The sequence below is a fragment of the Silene latifolia genome, chromosome 9 (assembly GCF_048544455.1).
Source record: "Silene latifolia isolate original U9 population chromosome 9, ASM4854445v1, whole genome shotgun sequence".
Lineage (NCBI taxonomy): Eukaryota > Viridiplantae > Streptophyta > Magnoliopsida > Caryophyllales > Caryophyllaceae > Silene > Silene latifolia.
In genome coordinates, this window is record NC_133534.1 from 169,648,989 (window position 1) to 169,666,793 (window position 17,805).

The 17,805-nt window shown below is 39.5% G+C and overlaps 1 non-coding gene across 1 annotated transcript; it reads left to right on the plus strand.

The window, feature by feature from the left end:
* The first annotated feature begins 4,628 nt into the window (after positions 1 to 4,628).
* LOC141603717 (small nucleolar RNA R71) lies at positions 4,629 to 4,735 on the plus strand. The gene has a single exon (XR_012525575.1). It is a non-coding gene; the product is annotated as a small nucleolar RNA R71 (small nucleolar RNA).
* The last annotated feature ends 13,070 nt before the right edge of the window (positions 4,736 to 17,805 follow it).

Sequence of the window (17,805 nt, forward strand, 5' to 3'; positions counted from 1 at the left end):
TGAGGTCACGGGCCACCTGCACGCCAAGCCAATCTGTGGATATGCAGCGGTCTAGAAAGCCACACTCGGTGACGTAAAAATGCTTTCGACCAGATCGCTTTAGATCGGTCGGTTTCGTCTCGGTAAAGGTCTCGAAACGATTAGAGATGTTCGGAGTCGCCACCAAGCATTTGTGGGATGCTTGGAACCCGTTCGAATCCACTTTATACCTAGGTCAACCAAGGCAAAAAGCGGTGTTTGACATAGGTACTAAAGATAAGGACTCGTCCCCCTTTTAGCATTCTATGCCTAAAATGACTCTCGTACGCCCTGGATAAGGCCATCCACTATCCAAAGCTTCTGAGTAAGGGGTGAGGGTACGTATTGGGAAGCCCTTTAATCGGACACCCAATCCCGCCCGTGTTAGCGGCCTCTACTGATCGATCGTGGTTGTTTAAGTGCAAGAGTTGATAAAACGGTAAATGCATGAATGCACATCCAAAAGTTTAACCTAACATGTGAGAGCTTTCTATGTTGGTTGATTTAATCCAAGTATCAAGTATAAGGTGTCAAGTTGGATTTAGATTGATTTGCATGTGAGAACAGAAATTAATCATTCATTTACCAAATTCGGATTATGATGCTTAACACGATCCGTTTATTTGAAAAAGGGTGTCAAATGACAAAGTTTAAAAACATAAGCTTGTCAATCTGATCTGTCATGTATTCGGGTTAACCGTAATCGGGATCGTCCTAGACAAATGCTAAAACGGGACAGAATAGTGCCAGGCAGCCCTGTTAAGGCGCGAGCCTATTGGCGAGATAAAGGGCTCTGCCCAGGTTTTAAAATATGAAAACAGGAGTTGCCTTGGGGCGCGAGCCATGAGCCGACCCAAGGAGCGTCTCCTGGTTGTTTGAAAGGTTGTTTAAAACCGTTTTTTGTGATTAATGATTTGCAAGTATGGTTTTCATGACTCAGAATAATTACTATTATGTTAGTAATATTCGTTGTCGGATTTGCATGTTTGAAAAGCATTGTTTACAAATAGAAATGTAAATTGTTTGATTTGAACTAAATATGTTAAGTTCATTTCTTTGTAATTAGTCAAGTTTGTCATCGTACTCGGATTAAATAAACATGGTATAAAGAACCAAGGATGATTATGAATTATGACTAATATATTTACAAACGTAAACAAATGAGAAAAATGGTAAAAAAAATAAAAGGGGGTAAAAATAGCCTTTAATTTATAATTAACCAATAATATAATCGAGTCACGGAATAAACCGTCATGGTATAAAGAACCAAGGATGATTTTTGTAATGGTCAAAATATGTTTATCATAAAAATGTATTAAAATGGTAAATAAAAGAAAGGAATTTTTTTAAAAATGTAATTAACCAATTAATATCACCGAGTCGCGGATTAAACCGTCTTGGTACATGGAACCAAGGGTGATTATAATTTATGGCTAAAAAGTTTGTCATAAAAAATGATTTGAAGTATTTGAAATGGTAAAAACCGATTGCAAATAAGAAAGAAATAAAGAGGAAAAACGAGAACAAACACGGATGAGTCTGACCCGATAACCCACAAGAGGCGCGAGCCTCTTTGCATAGCAAAGGGTTTCTGTCTCGGGCCAAAACTCGGTTTTGGCTCGTCTAACCTATATTTGAATCGTGTTATGCATTGTTCATGCATATAAACTCATGAAAACAGTAAAGACATGAAATAAATGAGATATTTAAACCCTCAAACTTACGTGTATTGATGTTTGCGAAGTAGACGACTTTAGAGACGGTTTTCTCGTTGTGACTAATCGCGATCAAAGAAGTTTAAAAAGGTGCCTTAAAAAAGGATTTAGTTTTGAAAATATGTTGAAAATATGTTAATTAAAACATGTTGATTGATGTTGAGTTGGTCGAATGGGTCGGTCGAATGCACGGCGACGGTACCAAACAAAATGTGTAAGGCTTGTGTTTACGATCGGTAGGTCGTAAACACGTGTCGATTTTGTTACTTAGGAAGTCAGGTCTAGAAGTTTAAGGGAGAAGGAGGGGGCGGACGCTCGCGTGAATGTTGTAGTATATGATGGTGGGTATTTATAGAGAAATGGGGGATGATAGGTTGGTCGATTTTGCGTGGAGGTTAAGGAGCCACCCCAAAGAGGCGCGAGCTACCTTGTGATGGAAGGGGGTGTATTGTCCCTTTCGCAAATTTGGATTTTGCATTTGTTCTAACCAATGTTTTGTTGGTTGTGATTTGTGGTCTTTGAGGTTTTCTTAGTCGTGTAAGTTTACTCTTAGGTGATATTTGGGGTAGATATTTTGTGTATTTGACTCGGGTTTGACCCGTGTGAGTCGGGATTTGAATTTCGAGTCGGTTTTTGGCTCGATGTCGATTTAGACTCTAAATAGGGTCATTTCAATGGAAATGGCATGATAAAAACATTCATGGCATTATTTTCGACATTCGAGATTTGGTTTGACTCGGGTTCACTTAGGTTGACTTGAGTTGCGGGTTTCTGAGTCGGTTTTGGGTCCGAAGACGGTTTTGACTCTAATTAGGGTCATTTTAACGAAAATGACATGATATAGGTATTCATGGCATTATTTTTGACATTCGGGATTTGGGTTGACTCAGGTTGACTCGAGTTGCGGGTTTCTGAGTCGGTTTTGGGTCCGAAGACGGTTTTAACTCTAAATAGTGTTATTTTAATGCAAATGAAGTTAGAAAACATTTTTGAAATAATTTTTCATATTCGAGTAGTGCATTAAACCGTCTCAGGTATAGCCAATCCACGCACGCATATCAATAACACGTTACAGTCCGATCATCATCGGGTGGTTTTTGGAAGGTGCAGATACTGGGTATCTACAGTAAGGGAAGAGAATATATACAATTTGGTGGTTCTTATTGGACTCCACAAAATCTCTCATCAAAATTTGTTGCTTGAATCTCCAAGTAGCATGATCCATGTCACTCAAGGCACGGAGTCACCGGTCAAAAGCTTTAGCAAAACCCTCAACTAGACATAAGTAGTGCCAAGCTATCGTGAACCGCACCCGACTTCTTTTCCAACGCTTCTTCCCGTTATTCATCTTTCTCCTCTCGGTATTGTTTCTAAAATCCTCCATTTAAATGTAGTAGCTAGAAGGAGAGACGGACGGAATCTCATAAACTTCATAGAAAGAGGGAATGTCCACATGGTCCTCAAGACAAAGGAAATGGTGGAGAATAGGAGGTGGAGGAGTCAACTTCTCATCTTTGAGGTTCAAATTGCTATCATTCATATCACATTCAATTTGACTCTCCATGTGAATCGAACCATTTCCGAAAAGAAGACTCTCAATTTCTTCCAAGCTATTGTCAAAACTACCAAGATCGTGTGTGGCTCTTGTCATGGATTCTCAACTCTCCGAGAATGGCAATTTCGAATTCATCAACCTCCATTTCCCAAGTCTTAACTTCTTCCCCACACTTGTCACTGACAATCACTTCCTCTTTAAAGAGTTTGGAAGGAGGTGGTATTGGAGGGTCTTCCTCATTATCATAGACATCCCAATTAGGGGCACCAATCTCTTCATAACTTCCCTCCCCACACTTATCATTTTGCAAGGAGTCTTCATAAGTGTCCCATATGGGAGAGCCAAGTTCATCTTCATCATTTGGTTCAATGCCAATCAAGAATTCCCGATCAACCACTTTGTCAACCACAATTTCTTCCAAGACGAAATTTTCATCTTCCTCAATTTGTTCACTCACTATGTCCATAGATCCTCCTAATTTCTTCCCACTTCTCAAGGTAACCAAGTGGGCTTATTGATGAAGTGGTAGTCCATCTTTGGTGTTAAGCCCTTGAGTTGGCAAAGAATGCGGGCTTCTTTGAGTGTTAGAAGTCCATTGATTGTCTATGTGAGAATCCAATGTCCTTTGGTGAGCTTGGACATTGGTGAGTCCGGTTCTCAAATTCTTGAATGGTTGGTCATATTATGCTTCTCTTTGTTGTGCCCTAGCATTCATTTCTTTCAACATTCTCTCAATGAGAGGGTTGGCATTTAGAGGTTCAATGAGTAGAGGTTGGTAAGGTTTTTGAAATTGCTCTTGTGAAGGTGGATATGGAATTTGTTGGTGGAAATTTTGGTGAGGTGGAATGTATGTTTGGTTGTTTTGTTGTGGAAAGGATGAACAAGTGTCATAAGAATGCCCAATACCACCACAATTCTCACAAGTAGAAGCATATTGTTGATAGTTTCTAGGAGGAGGACCTTGTTGAGAGTAGGTTCTTGGTGGCGACCTAGGCTCTTGAACATAGTAGACCTTGGAATGACTTGGCCTTTCTTCATGATAAGCATTTTCATGCTTCATTTCCCCCAAAAAGCTATCAAATTTCTTTGACAATTCGTCCAACTTGGCCTTGTTTTTCAACTCTAGCTTCGAAGGTCCTTCACTCTTGGACTCATTTTCTCTTCTATATTCACCTTCTCTACCTCCATAACTAATTTCCATGTCGGAAATGTTTTGAATCATCTCCGTGATTTGGGCATTTTTCATATTGTCAAAGTTGCCACCGGAGGCCGCCACAATCATATCCCTAAATCTTTGCTCAAGAGTTTTGAAGAAAATTTGAGTTGTCATTCACTTGGAGATTCCATGATGTGGGCAAGAGGTAAGAAGGTCTCTAAATCTTTCCCATGTTTCACTCAAAGTTTCAAGATGCTTTTGCTTGAAGGTTTGGATTTCATGCCTTATTCTAGCGGTTCTTGAAGGAGGGTAAAATTTGTTGATAAAAGCCCTTGACAAGCTTTCCCAAGTAGTGAAAGTACCCGGTTCATGTGAATTCAACCATGTTCTAGCATTATCCTTCAAGGAAAGAGGAAGGAGCATAAGAAGAATTTGCTCTTTCGTGATGCCATCATACTTGATCATACCCACTTTTTCCTTGAATAAGACAAGATGTTCATGAGCATCTTCACTCTTCAAACCATGAAAAATATCTTGTTGAATAAAAGATATTGTATAATGACGGAGCTCAAAAGTATTAAGAGCAATAACTCCATAATTAATCACCGAGTAAGACCGATTAGGATCCGGTCTATGGTAGTAACCCATTGGTTGGTCCGTCATCTCTTTGTCAATGAAGTTGGTTCTTGGTATATTTGGTGGACTAGGTGAATTTGAATGTTGTGAATGGGTGGGTGAGTGATTTGGAGAGTGGTTTAGTTGAAGGGTGGAGATCTCCTTAGAGCCGATAGTGTTAACCATCTTCTTACCCGAAAAGACTTCTCAATCTCTCGATCAAGGGGGAAAAGAGAACCGGTGTTGCACCTTATACATATACTCAAAAAGAGATCAAATGGTCCTAATGCAAACAATGCACTAGGACAAGGATGGAAAAACAAACAAATAAGCAAACTAAGCCTAGAAACAAACAATTAATCTGATCCAATATCGCCATCCCCGGCAACGGCAAAACTTGTTGTGAAATTTTATATTTATAACCTTGCAAGTGTACAAGTAGTCGGGTAGTATTGCAAGGGTCGAACCCAAAGGACGGGATTATGGTTCTTAAATTGATTGTTGGTTTCTTAGTTTAGTTCTAGTCGAAAGCAAGTTGGTTGGTGATTAACGATGAATTATGACTAAACAAAGTAAACTAAGATAAATAGGTAAAGGGCAAGATGTAACTCAATGAATTAGGAAACTAAGGTATTTGGGTTCACTAGTGGAGGATATGGTTGACTTATGTTTATAACTAGGGTAGCCTAAGAGTAGGTCAAGGAAGGTCTCCACCTCTCGGTGCAAGACGGTCCTCTTAGACTAGGTCGGGTCAAACTCTCGCTCTAACCCTCCCTAACATGCTATTATCACACACAAACTCGACACAAGCCTAAGTTCTCACCTAAGCATGCAAAAGAAGATGAAGGAACTCAAATTATAATTCAAGCCTTCCAACAAACACTTGGTGTGCACAACAACAAAGCTTTTAATCAAAGACTCCCCCTTGTGTCAAAACCAACAATCAAACCACAATTAACCTACATAAGATCCCCCATCACCCTAGCAATACACTACTCAAACATGATTATGAAATTCAGAACAAAAGATGGGAACTTTATCATGTAAATAGGAAGAACAAGCATAATGATAAGACAAGTAATTAAACTACATTAAACACGTAAACAATTGAGAGAAAGATGAGTTAAGAGAAGAATTATACCAACATTAATTAAAGATGGAAACTTTGATTGAAATAAGAAAGATGGATCTCTTCTTGTCTTCCAATTACAACCCACTAATATAAATATAAACTATTGAGAATTGTAGTACTTGGATAAACTAAAGAGGAATTAAATTAATGATAAAGGAAGATTACAACTTTGATGAAAGGAAATTAAAGGGAGAAATATTAGGGTTCTTGTTACATTAATGAGAGAGTAAGAAAGACTAATTAATCTAATCTAATGGTGAGTGGAATAATCTAAGGTAAGGTGAATGTTTTATAATATAGAGGTAGTGTATTTATGGGGAGTATAATAATAATAATAATAATAATAATAATAATAATAATAATAATAATAATAATAATAATAATAATAATAATAATAATAATCATTCTCTGGTTGCCTCTTCGACAGTAGTTTTGGATATGATTCGGAGCTTCCCACGTGGCACTTCTTGTGGGAGGGATGAGTTTCGTGCCCATCACCTTATGGACCGTTTGAGTGGGGCTGTTGTGGCTATCTCTGATGATTTGATCACTTCTATTACTAGATTGGTTAATTTTTTTCTGGAGGGCTGGTGTCCTCTAGCTCTGGGTGAGTACATTGCCAGCGCCCCGCTCACGCCGCTTGTTAAACCGGGTGGTGGTATTTGTCCTATTGTTGTTGGCACGGTCTGGAGACGGCTTGTCTCTAAGGTTGGTGCTTTTTTGGTTGGTCCTTCTTTGTCTTCTTATTTTGCTAGTCTTCAGTTTGGGGTGGGTGTGTCCGGTGGAGGGGAGGCTATCTTGTATTCCTTGAATCGGCTCATTGAGGCCCGTGGTGCTGAGGTGGGACTTTCTATGTTGCTGGTTGATTTCCAGAATGCTTTCAACCTTGTTGATCGTGCAACCACGCTTCAGGAAGTCCGTCGTCGTTGCCCGGTTCTTTCCCGTTGGGTGGAGTTTTGTTATTCCATCCCTGCCCGTCTTTTTTATGGGGAGAATTGCTTGTGGTCTTGTCAGGGTGTCCAACAGGTTGATCCTTTAGGCCCTTTGGCTTTTGCTTTGGTTTTGCATCCCTTAGTGTGCAAAATCCGGGACTCTTTTGACCTTACTATGCAGGCGTGGTACTTGGATGATGTCACCATTGTTGGGGACACTTTGGAAGTGGGAAGGGTTTTGGATTTGATTATGGCGGATGGCCCTCGTTTTGGACTGCATCTTAATGTCGCCAAGACTGAGGTCTTTTGGCCTGTTGAGGATCCTCAGAGTCGGCTTCCCGGGGTTTTCTCCCCTTCTATTGCTCGGCCCTTGCGTGGTGTCTCTGTTTTGGGTGGACGTGTCAGTACTTGTCCTATTTTTGGCAGTGAGATTGTGGCGAAGAGAGTGACTAAGACCATTGAGCTTATGGACTTGGTCACGAGGATTGAGGACCCTCAATGTGAGTTGCTTCTGCTTAGAGCTTGTACTGGTATTTCTAAGCTCTATTTCTCTCTTCGTACTTGCTCCCCCCGTGTTTTTGGTTCAGTCCATCTTCCTTTTGATGCTGCCCTTCGTTCCAGCTTGGAACATATTGTCACCGCGTCCGGACGTGGTTTTGGGGATTGGCAGTGGCGCCTTGCTATATTCCCTTGTCATCTTGGTGGACTAGGTGTTTATGCGGCGGGAGATATTTTACACTATGCTTTTCTTGCGTCCCGTTTGCAGTCTGCTGATTTGCAGGCTAAGTTCCTACGACCTTCTGGTATTGTAGATGCTGGTCCTACTTTCGACGATGCTGTGCGGGTGTTTTCTGGGACTACAGGTTCTGCTATCTTACGTGACTCTAGTGAAATTGCTGCCCCCAAACTTATGAAGAAATTGGCAGACATTTATTTCGCGACGGTTGTCGCTGCTTCAGAATCTTGTTTCTCTTTGACACCGCGTCAGCTTGCGTTGTGGAAGTCTCAGCAGGGTGCCCACACCTCTGATTGGTTCCGTGCGGTTCCTATCTCTAGGTTGGGTCAGACTATGAATTGGAAGACTTACCGTAGTGTGCTTAGATATCGACTGGGTGTTCCGTTATTCACGGTATCTAGGCCTTGTCCTGCTTGCTCTCGGGTTTTTGCTGATGATTTTTACAGACCACGCTGTTTCTTGTACTAGTACTATGGGTGTTAAGTATCGGCACAACCTCGTTTGTGACACCTTGTAGATACCCGTATCCGTCGATATTGGAATTTATAGAGAACCCGACAAACACCCGATGATGATAGGACGACATGTATTTGCTAGTTGGTATTGTCATTATTTGGAGCTCGTTTTACGGCGTAGAATGGGCGTAGTCGATGAAGTATTTTATTAATTTAAATGATATTTAAATTAATGTTTTATTAAAGTGAATTCATTTTATTGTTTTAATTTGAATTTATTTTTTTATGTTTATTTTATTGAAAATAAAATAGATATTTGATTTGAAAAATCATTCTTAAGTTAATTGATTTGAAAAATCAATTTAAATCGTTTTATAAACCGTATTTGAAGAACTCGATTTTTTACGACGGTTTTATACGCGATTTTGAGCTCGTTTTCAACTTTATTTGGGCACAATTTTCGAAGCAAACTCGAACCAACTCCTGACCCATAACCCAACCCATCACTCACCCTCATAACCAGGCCCTAACCATGCAAACCCACGTCCATACCTCCTTATTTTCGAGCCCCAAACACGACATACTAGCAGCCCAATACCTTCCTTCGTACTCTGTGTTGCGTGCCCCAAAACAGCTCCAAAACCCGTCATTCAACCCCCTCCTTCAACCCCAAACTCGTGGTCATCTAGCCCACCAGCAAACCACGTCCAAACTCCCTCCAATCCAGCTAATAACCCATCCAAAATAGCAGCACAAACCAGCCCGTCACCCTTCAACCCGAGTCCACTAAACAACCCCAAACCCACTCTAAACACCACTTAAACCCGTGCCCATTAACTCTAAACCATACCCTAGTATCCTACCTATATTACCCTAGCTTAACCACCAAGAAAACCCCTCATACAAACCCTAAAACCCCACGAAAAAGCTGCTGGACAGCAGCTATGCAAACCGAGACCCGTCTGCCTCTCCTCTCTTAAACCCTAGTTTAACTCCCTATAAATACCTCCCCTCTACCATACATCCATTACTCTAAGTTCTCCCCAGATCATACTGCAAATAACAACCATAAATCGTCCAAAAAACCCTAAACTAAAGTCGCGACAGCCGCTTGAAAACAGGGACACAAATCTTGTTTTCGAGTATCTGTCGTGGTCTTTGGACTTGATTCTCATGCTCAAATCCTATTGAAACTTCTGGTTTCTTTCCATATTCACAAAATTCATTATTTCTAGTTTCCAAAACATCTTTTGGATTGAAAAATTATTGAGAAATGAAGTCGTGGTGAGTGATTGAAAATCGCTGCTCAAGTCTGCCTTTTGAACTTGTTATTTCGTGATTTCAAAATTCAATTTCAAATGTCTTCGTCGACGACGGCCCCTCGAGATAAAATCTAAGATCGATTATGACCCAAGACAGTGTCAATGATACATGTAGGTTGAGGGTGCATCAAATCCTCCTTTCCCTTTTTATTTCTTTTTTTTATTTGTTTTTTTATCGCTTATTTTATATATTATATATTGTTTAACATCGTTAACTATGAAACATCAGTATAGTATGAGTATGAGTTAAAGTGCCATTCCGAATACCTGCATTGACTTGATTTGGGAAAGAAATCTGCCAATTTGGTCGGTTGTATCCCCCTTCTCATTTACATATCCTCGTATTTGGAGTCGGACAGAATTAAATCGATCTAATTGACGTAGTATGTCGTTCATATCACTGTTTTAACTTTGATCTTTTCATTCATTATAATAGTAGGCCACGTTTTACACAATTCTTTCGATTAAAGTAACGCCTCAAATTAGTTCGTTAATTCATTAGGCATCGTAGGATTAAAATTACTTTATTGTAAATGAAATTTGCAACCTTCTAATTTTTAATTGAATTCATCTTCTCTTTCACTAATTTTCTCGCTAGCATGGAAGTGCGTGCTTAACACCTTTCCATTTGCAATCGTTGACAAATTAGAATCGTATTCAACCTAGTTCGTAATTATTTAATTCAATTTGTAATTAATTAACCTTTAATTCGTTTCATTTATTTATAATATTGTAAAAATTGTTTTTATTATTTTTATGGTTCAAAATCTGTAAATTTAATTTAGTGAGTTTTTCCGTAATTTATTTTACTGATTTCGAAATTAAAATGTAATTAACTTTGTTTTTCTACAAAAACCTTGCACTGCACGGGTCTGTCTGACTTCTGATCCGTGTATTGCACGGGTCTGCCAGTTTTGATTTCTTTTCTTCTTTTGTTTCTTTAATTTTTTACTATTCCTATTTTAATAAATATGGATTGGTGAATAATTTTAATGAGTTGGGTTCAATTTAATTAATAAGTTGTACCTAATTTATTTCAAGCCTTTGTATTTATTTATTTTAATTTAATTAGTTTAATTCTGATCTAATTTGTTTACTAACTAATAAATCGATTAACATCATTAATCAATCTAACTTAGTTTTAGCCTTTTTGTTTACTTTTGTTTCGTTTATTAAGATGAAATAGTTTAAGTTGTATTTTGTTAGTTTGTATTGTAATTTGAGTCAAAGCAATTTCGATAGTTTGTTGTAATTAGATCGAGTTGTAATTTAATTCTCGTTGTGTCGGCATGAAATGCCTGGGCTGTAATAGGATAGATCCCAATGGCTCCCCCATTCCTCCTAAGCCGTGTTTGCGCATCTTTTATTTCAAATCAACCAACATGCTAAAACAACTTTGAGAAAGTTAGTATTCATGCATTAAATGACATAGAAATTGTTGTCACATGTTAGGGTTTTAAAACGATGTTTGCATATCATATATCGTAGTAGCTGCGACCTTGTTTGAAATCCGATACTTGACTTAGTAGAGGCCGTTATTGACGGGCGGGGTTAGGTGTCCTTATGGGCTTCCTAACACGTACCCTCACCCGTTACTCAAGATCTATAGTTTGTGGATCCCTCTAAATACCATTGGCTTACGAGAGTCATTCAAATCGAGTGACATAGGGTATAAGTCTTTATCTTTAATCACTCATAGTCGATTGGCTTTATGCTTTTCGATGAAAGGTGTAAAGTTGACTTGAACGGTTCCAAGTTCCTATAAAACTTGGTGGCGACGCTAATTTGTCTTAATTCGATTCGAAGGAACCTCGAGTGGATAATACCCCCGTGGATCCCGCGGACGCAGATCCCGCGGGCGTTGTCCACAAACCTTATTTGACATCTGCTATAGGTCTGGTATTTCTACGGGTAAGGAGGTCGATATCGGTTTAGTTGACGGACATGGTGGTTCTCTTCGTCCTGCGGATTTGCTGCTTTATTCCTGGGACAGAGGCCGTGATGTGTGCGTTGATTTGACAGGGTCTTCTCCCTTGACTCAGACTGGGATGATGGATTTTATGCCCGGCCGGGTTGTCGCTGATGCTGCTCAGCGTAAGTGTACTAAGTATGGGGATTTATGCGCGGCAACTGGTTATGGTTTCCTTCCATTCTCTTTCTCTTCGCTTGGGGAGCTGGGTTCGGATGCTGTTGCCTTGCTTAAGCGGATCCAGAAATTCTTGGTATCTCAGGATGCAGGGGCTCGGGTGGCTGCTTATATTTTTACTAGACTTAGCTTTGTTGTTGCTAAGGGTGTGGGGGCCCAGATTGTCTCTCGACTCTCCACCAATTTCATGTAAACTTTTATTGTTCTATCTATGAAAGCTGCGCGCATCCTTCCATAAAAAAAAAAAATTAATGATGATGATGATGATGATGATAATAATAATAATAATAATAATAATAATAATAATAATAATAATAATAATAATAATAATAATAATAATAAGATTTTGGATCATATGAGAATGGCACAAGCGTGAGAACAGTGAGAACGCGCGTCAGTCGTTAGATCTTGTCTGACGCGGCTAATCTAAGGGCCTATAACGCGCGCTCCTTTACCAAAACTTGAGGGCTTTGTCTTTCTTTTTTCCTGAAATTTACCTCGCGCTTCTTCGTTAAGCTTTCAACCATGGATTCCGACCTTCTTTGTTAAGCTTTCAACTATTTCTCTCTCCTTATTCTCTGTAGAGTTGCATTTTCGTCTTTCTGTTGGATTTTCTCTTACCTATTTGATGTGACCATAATTAGCGCATATTTAGCCCCCGAATTAGCCTTGTTCCCATGCTGTTTAGTGCATATTTGGGTCATTTATTATCTTTAGCTCTTTGTTTTGCATATTCTTTGAGATTTTGATCCCTTGGTAGGAAAGGAGTAAGAATCTTGCATTTTCATGGCAAAACAAGACTAAATTGATCGAATTCAATGACCAAGCATCAAGGAGAGACAAGATTAGAAGGCCTTTGTACATATGATAGTACATGAGCAATGTTGAGAAAGGATCCTTGAGTCCCCAAGGAAATCCCCAAGGAATTTATGAAGAAAACGGAAGAAAAGAAGAAGAAACCTTGCTGAGGCACAATCCGTGCGGATTGTCTACAATCCGACCGTCCTTCACCTGCACAAACCGTGCGGTTTTCCACCAAGACGCCCGGGTTCCATCACCACAATCCGCCCGGATTCTCTTGAATCCGCTCGGATTCCATCGCCAGAATCCGCCCGTCCCGTGTAATACTCCGTATTTATAAGTCTTTGGGTACTCTATCGAGTAGGCCTTACTCTGTCGAGTAAGGGTGAGTTGCGTTTTAAAATAGTTTCTGACCTGTTGGGTACTCGATCGAGTAGCTGGGATACTCGATCGAGTAAGGGGGTACTCGATCGAGTACCTTGGGTACTCGATCGAGTAGCCGGTTTTACGGGGAGTTTTCTCGGGTTTTGTTAATTATGCGATTAAGGTATATAAGCTTTGTCATAATTGTTCTAAATCACTTTTGCAAAATCTAAATTACTGTTTAAGAGAGAAAGCAAGCAAGTTCTTCATTCTAATCGCATAATTAGCAATCCCTGGAGTTTGGAAGGTCAGTTTGCGTAGTTGGTTATACCGTTGCGTTCCTTGCGTCGAGGGTAAGATCTATGTACCCTTTTTATTGTCTTTCCTTTGATTTGGTTAAACCCTAATTTAGAGATTTGGGGGTTTATGTGTAGTATGTGATTTGGTAGCCTCTATATGTTGTATGATAGGAGGAGGGTTCATAGAGGAAGCTTTTTGACTCAGCGGTAGAGAGAGACCGTCGATTGTGTGCTTACCAGGTAGGATTTCCTACTCAGTATTAGTCCAATAATGGGATGATTGTTGATGTGTTGAGATTGATTGTTTGATATAGTAATTGTATTGTGACGGCTGTGATTGTGATTGTACATTGTTGATAGATTCAGACGGTTGTTGATATTGTGATTGTGATTGGTTGTCTATGGTTCTCGAGATGCGTTCTCGGCTGAGTGGAGTCACTTGCGGGAGTGGCTTCACGCCCTAGTTTCGCCCTTCGTGGAACCCGCCACAGAAGGGGATGTGCACATTAATGAACATGGGTTTATCGCTCGGTATGAAGAGCGGGGATTTGGTGGGTACGGCTGTGGTCCCCCACTGGTAGGGCTGGTCAGTGGACAGTCGGTGATTTTTGATTGTTGGGGTTGGTGTGATTGTATGTGTGACGGTGTGAGCTGTCTGTTTATCGGATTGTTGATATGTATATAAATTTTGTGATTAGTACTGACCCCGTTTAAATGTTTTAAAAACTGTGGTGATCCATTCGGGGTGGTGAGCGATTGCTTGCGTATATCTTGGATACGCGTGGGATCTAGCTGGGGATGGAGTCATCACATATCAGAGTCTTTAGTCTTCCGCTGTGTTTGTTAGGACAGTTCCTTTCAGTTGGTTTATAGCTTGAGAGCAGTTGTATTTTGCTTACAATTGGTTTTGTTATGTAATCATTTAACTTGTTTAATAAAGTATGTTTCTTCATTGTCTTATGATTATCATGCCTCGGGTAACCGAGATGGTAGCATCTTTATACCTGAGTGCTCCTGGTAAGGCACTTGGAGTATGGGGGTGTTACAAATGGTATCAGAGCGACGATCCTGAAACCTGTAACCAATAAATCCAAAGAATATAGGGAGTCAATTAAAATGAACCCGGGGTAAAGGTTGTAGGAGCTAATGCAAAGACTTGGGAGACGTCCTAAAGTCGCGAACTCGCCCTACAATTTTGAACCGGTCACCTTGGGATATGAGTCGGGATCGCTATGTGTTTACCTTGTGTATTGTGTATCTATATAGTAATGTGTGGTATTAACCAGTGGGTTTTGTATATGGTTTGTTGAAAGCATGTTGCATGATAGTTGGTTTACATGTTGGTTGGAATCGTTGGAAAAGTATATGAGAATGATGAATGATATGGTAGAAAAAGAAAGTAGTTCGTATATGATGATGTGTGATGAATAATGAGGTTGCAGAATGAATGATTTATAATGAGGCAATCCTAATAACATGTGATTAGGGGGTGTGATAAGATTTGTTTTCATAATTTCGTTTGCGTAAAGTTATATAAAAAGTTCATATAATTGTCTACTCGTATCATATGCGCTTGTTAGATGAAGTATGTGATTGAACTAGATGAATTGATTGGAAAAGATGAAGTGGCAATTTCATAAGGATATGAATTTCTTGATTATGAAAGAGTTTATGTGATGAAGTGGAGTTGTAATGTTGTTGTATTAGCAACATGGAAGTAGGATTGGTAATGCATGGGTGTGATTTGTGTTATGCAAAGTTATAAAATTAAAACTTGCGGGTAGTACATGATTGATAAGTTGAATGTTATATGAGCATGATAAATGGTAATGTTTAGCTTTTGGTAAGTAGTAACATGAAGAATAGAGGTTCAATGATATGTGTTTTGTATAACGAATTGGATGAAAAGCATGATGGTTGTTTATAACGTGGCACTTGATAACACGAAGTAGATTATTTTGTTGATTGTATGAGGAGTCGCGCAGATTTGCACGCGTAGTTGTAATTATAATGTTGAAATAATAATGAATGCATAGTACGTTGGGGTATGTGAGATAATATGCGGGTAGTATTCACGAGTCTGCATGACTCGATCGAGTGGGTTTGATTCGATCGAGTGGGTATTTGTCGTTATTTTGACCAGAATCGTGTTTTTGGGCACTCGATCGAGTACCTCGGGCACTCGATCGAGTATTTGGTCACTCGATCGAGTAGCCGGGCTACTCGGTCGAGTAAGTCGAGATCGAAGAATGTTTGGGTTAAGAGTCGGGGCACTCGATCGAGCATGTTGGGCACTCGATCGAGTAGCCTCAACTCGATCGAGTAGGTTCTGGTACTCGATCGAGTGGGGTTTGTGCAGGTCATATGCGTGTTTCGGGTCATATGTTTATCTTTTGACATTCGTTGCATATTATGTTTAATTCAAAGGTGTTGTATTACTTCTTTATGCATTGTTTCACGTATGTGTTGGTCCTGAAGCGTAAGTTACCCAATCTTATGATGTTAAGAGTGGCACTTATGATGAGTATGAGTTCGGTGGGGAGGACATGAGTTATATGTGATTATGATAGACGGTGGAAAAAAAAGGAAGATTGGTATAGTTTATTGAGGCGGGCGCACGTTTTTTGCGAGACGGGATGAGCGATATGATTGTGTGTTGAGTAATGTAAAAGTAAGTGAATATGGGCAAGGGATGATGTGAGTATAATGAACGTGAGAATAAAAAGATTGAAAGTAAGGATGTGGATAGTGGCAGCTTGAGATGTGTAAAGAATTATGGAGGGAAATGGTTAGGAGTCGTGTGGGTTATGGATATATGTAGTGAAAGTTCGTTTAAAGGGGTTGAGAAGAGTAAAATATAGTGAACTTTGTGGAGACATGTCGCGAGGTGTATTTGTATACAGTGAGTGAGTTTGGGAGGTTTGGTTTATTAAAAGATGAAACTACTGTGTGATTTCCTTGGGTAATTAACGGTATTAAATGAATTCTGATTTCTAGAGATGTAAAAAAAGGAGATGCAATTGTTTAAACATTAAACGTTGATTCTATGGATAGATTAGTGGCAAGTGGTAGTGATAGCATAATAAGAGAAGATCCATGGTAAGAAAGAGTTAGATGATGTCGGTAGAAAATAATGGAATTTGAGTTTTAGAGCAACAAAGGGGTAACTGGGTTTCTAAAGAGTTAGCTAGAGGGAATAAGGAGTTGAATTATTAATTGGTATTATTGAGTGTAAAGAGAAAAGGAGGATAAAAGTAAGCTGAGGAAAATGTTCACCGGAGCTATGTGATATAAAGGTAAGGAATCATCGAAATGTGTGATAGTATCACGAGGATGTTAGCTAAAGGTTATATAGGAGTTTCAGGACAACATGATTGATAATGAGTTTCGAGGAATTAAGGGAGTAAGAAGTTGGTGGAGTATTGGCATGATACGAGATATTTGGTGGAGAGTTGGATGACAATACAAATAAGATAGTATTGGGAATAATGTTGAGGTAATTTTGTGGATGGGTTTGATGTCCGTTAATTGGAATGTTAACCAAAAATAGGAGAAAACCATGTTATTTTGATATGAGTGTAAGAGGTTTGATATACGAGCAGTGGTGGCATTGTGGTGTTATCACTAGTGGTTAGGAGTGATGGTATATTAGAAAGGTAGCAATTCTAAAGAGGTTGATTTGGTAGGGACCTGATTGTTGTGTATGATTGTGAGAGGGTATAAGATGTGGTTAGATGAGGCGGATGCTAATAGTTGAATAGTAAAGGTATGGTTATATTTGGCAGGAAGTGATGGTTGTGCGAATGGGGGAATATGTTATGAGGGGCATATGAGTTAAACTCGGGCGACAGGTAACCTTTGTTGAGTGGTAACTTACGTGGTCGGGATTGACTAGTTGGTTGTGATTACGGGTCTATGATATGTGTAAATGTTTGTGTGAGGTTCCGACCTCACAAGAAGTGGTATGGTGTGATAATTATAAAGTTGTTTTATGAATGTTCGTAAATATATATGTTGGACACAGTGATTTAATTGAATGATATCCAAAAAGGTAATAATTTGATTGATTTGACATGGCTAGTTATAATTTTATGTGTATTGATAACACATGTGTATTCCGTGAAATGGTAGAGATGATGTTCATGAGATGCTTATCTGTTTATCCATATAATATGTTGCGTGGTGATTTAATAAAGTGGATTTGAGTAAGTTTTTCTTGTCGAGAAGTTATCTTTGAGTCGGTATTTAAGGGAATTGTATGCGATTGTGATGTTTATCGGTGTGGTTGTGGTGCCTCGGGTGGTGATCCGGGCACGGTACATAGTCTTTGTGATGCGGGTATTTTCGCACTACGGTGTGGCTATTGGTGGCGGTGTTGTGATGCCGTCACCGGTTGTGGTGGAGTAGGCGGGATGATTATGATTCGAGTTTCAAAGTACATACCGATTATACATAGATTGTTGTTTTGTTTGATGTTGCTCCCTGCGAGTTCCAGTTTGTGCAGATAGACAGTTGTCGTGTTTATTGATGTTTTCTTTACCATGTTAAGTTGGGAATGAG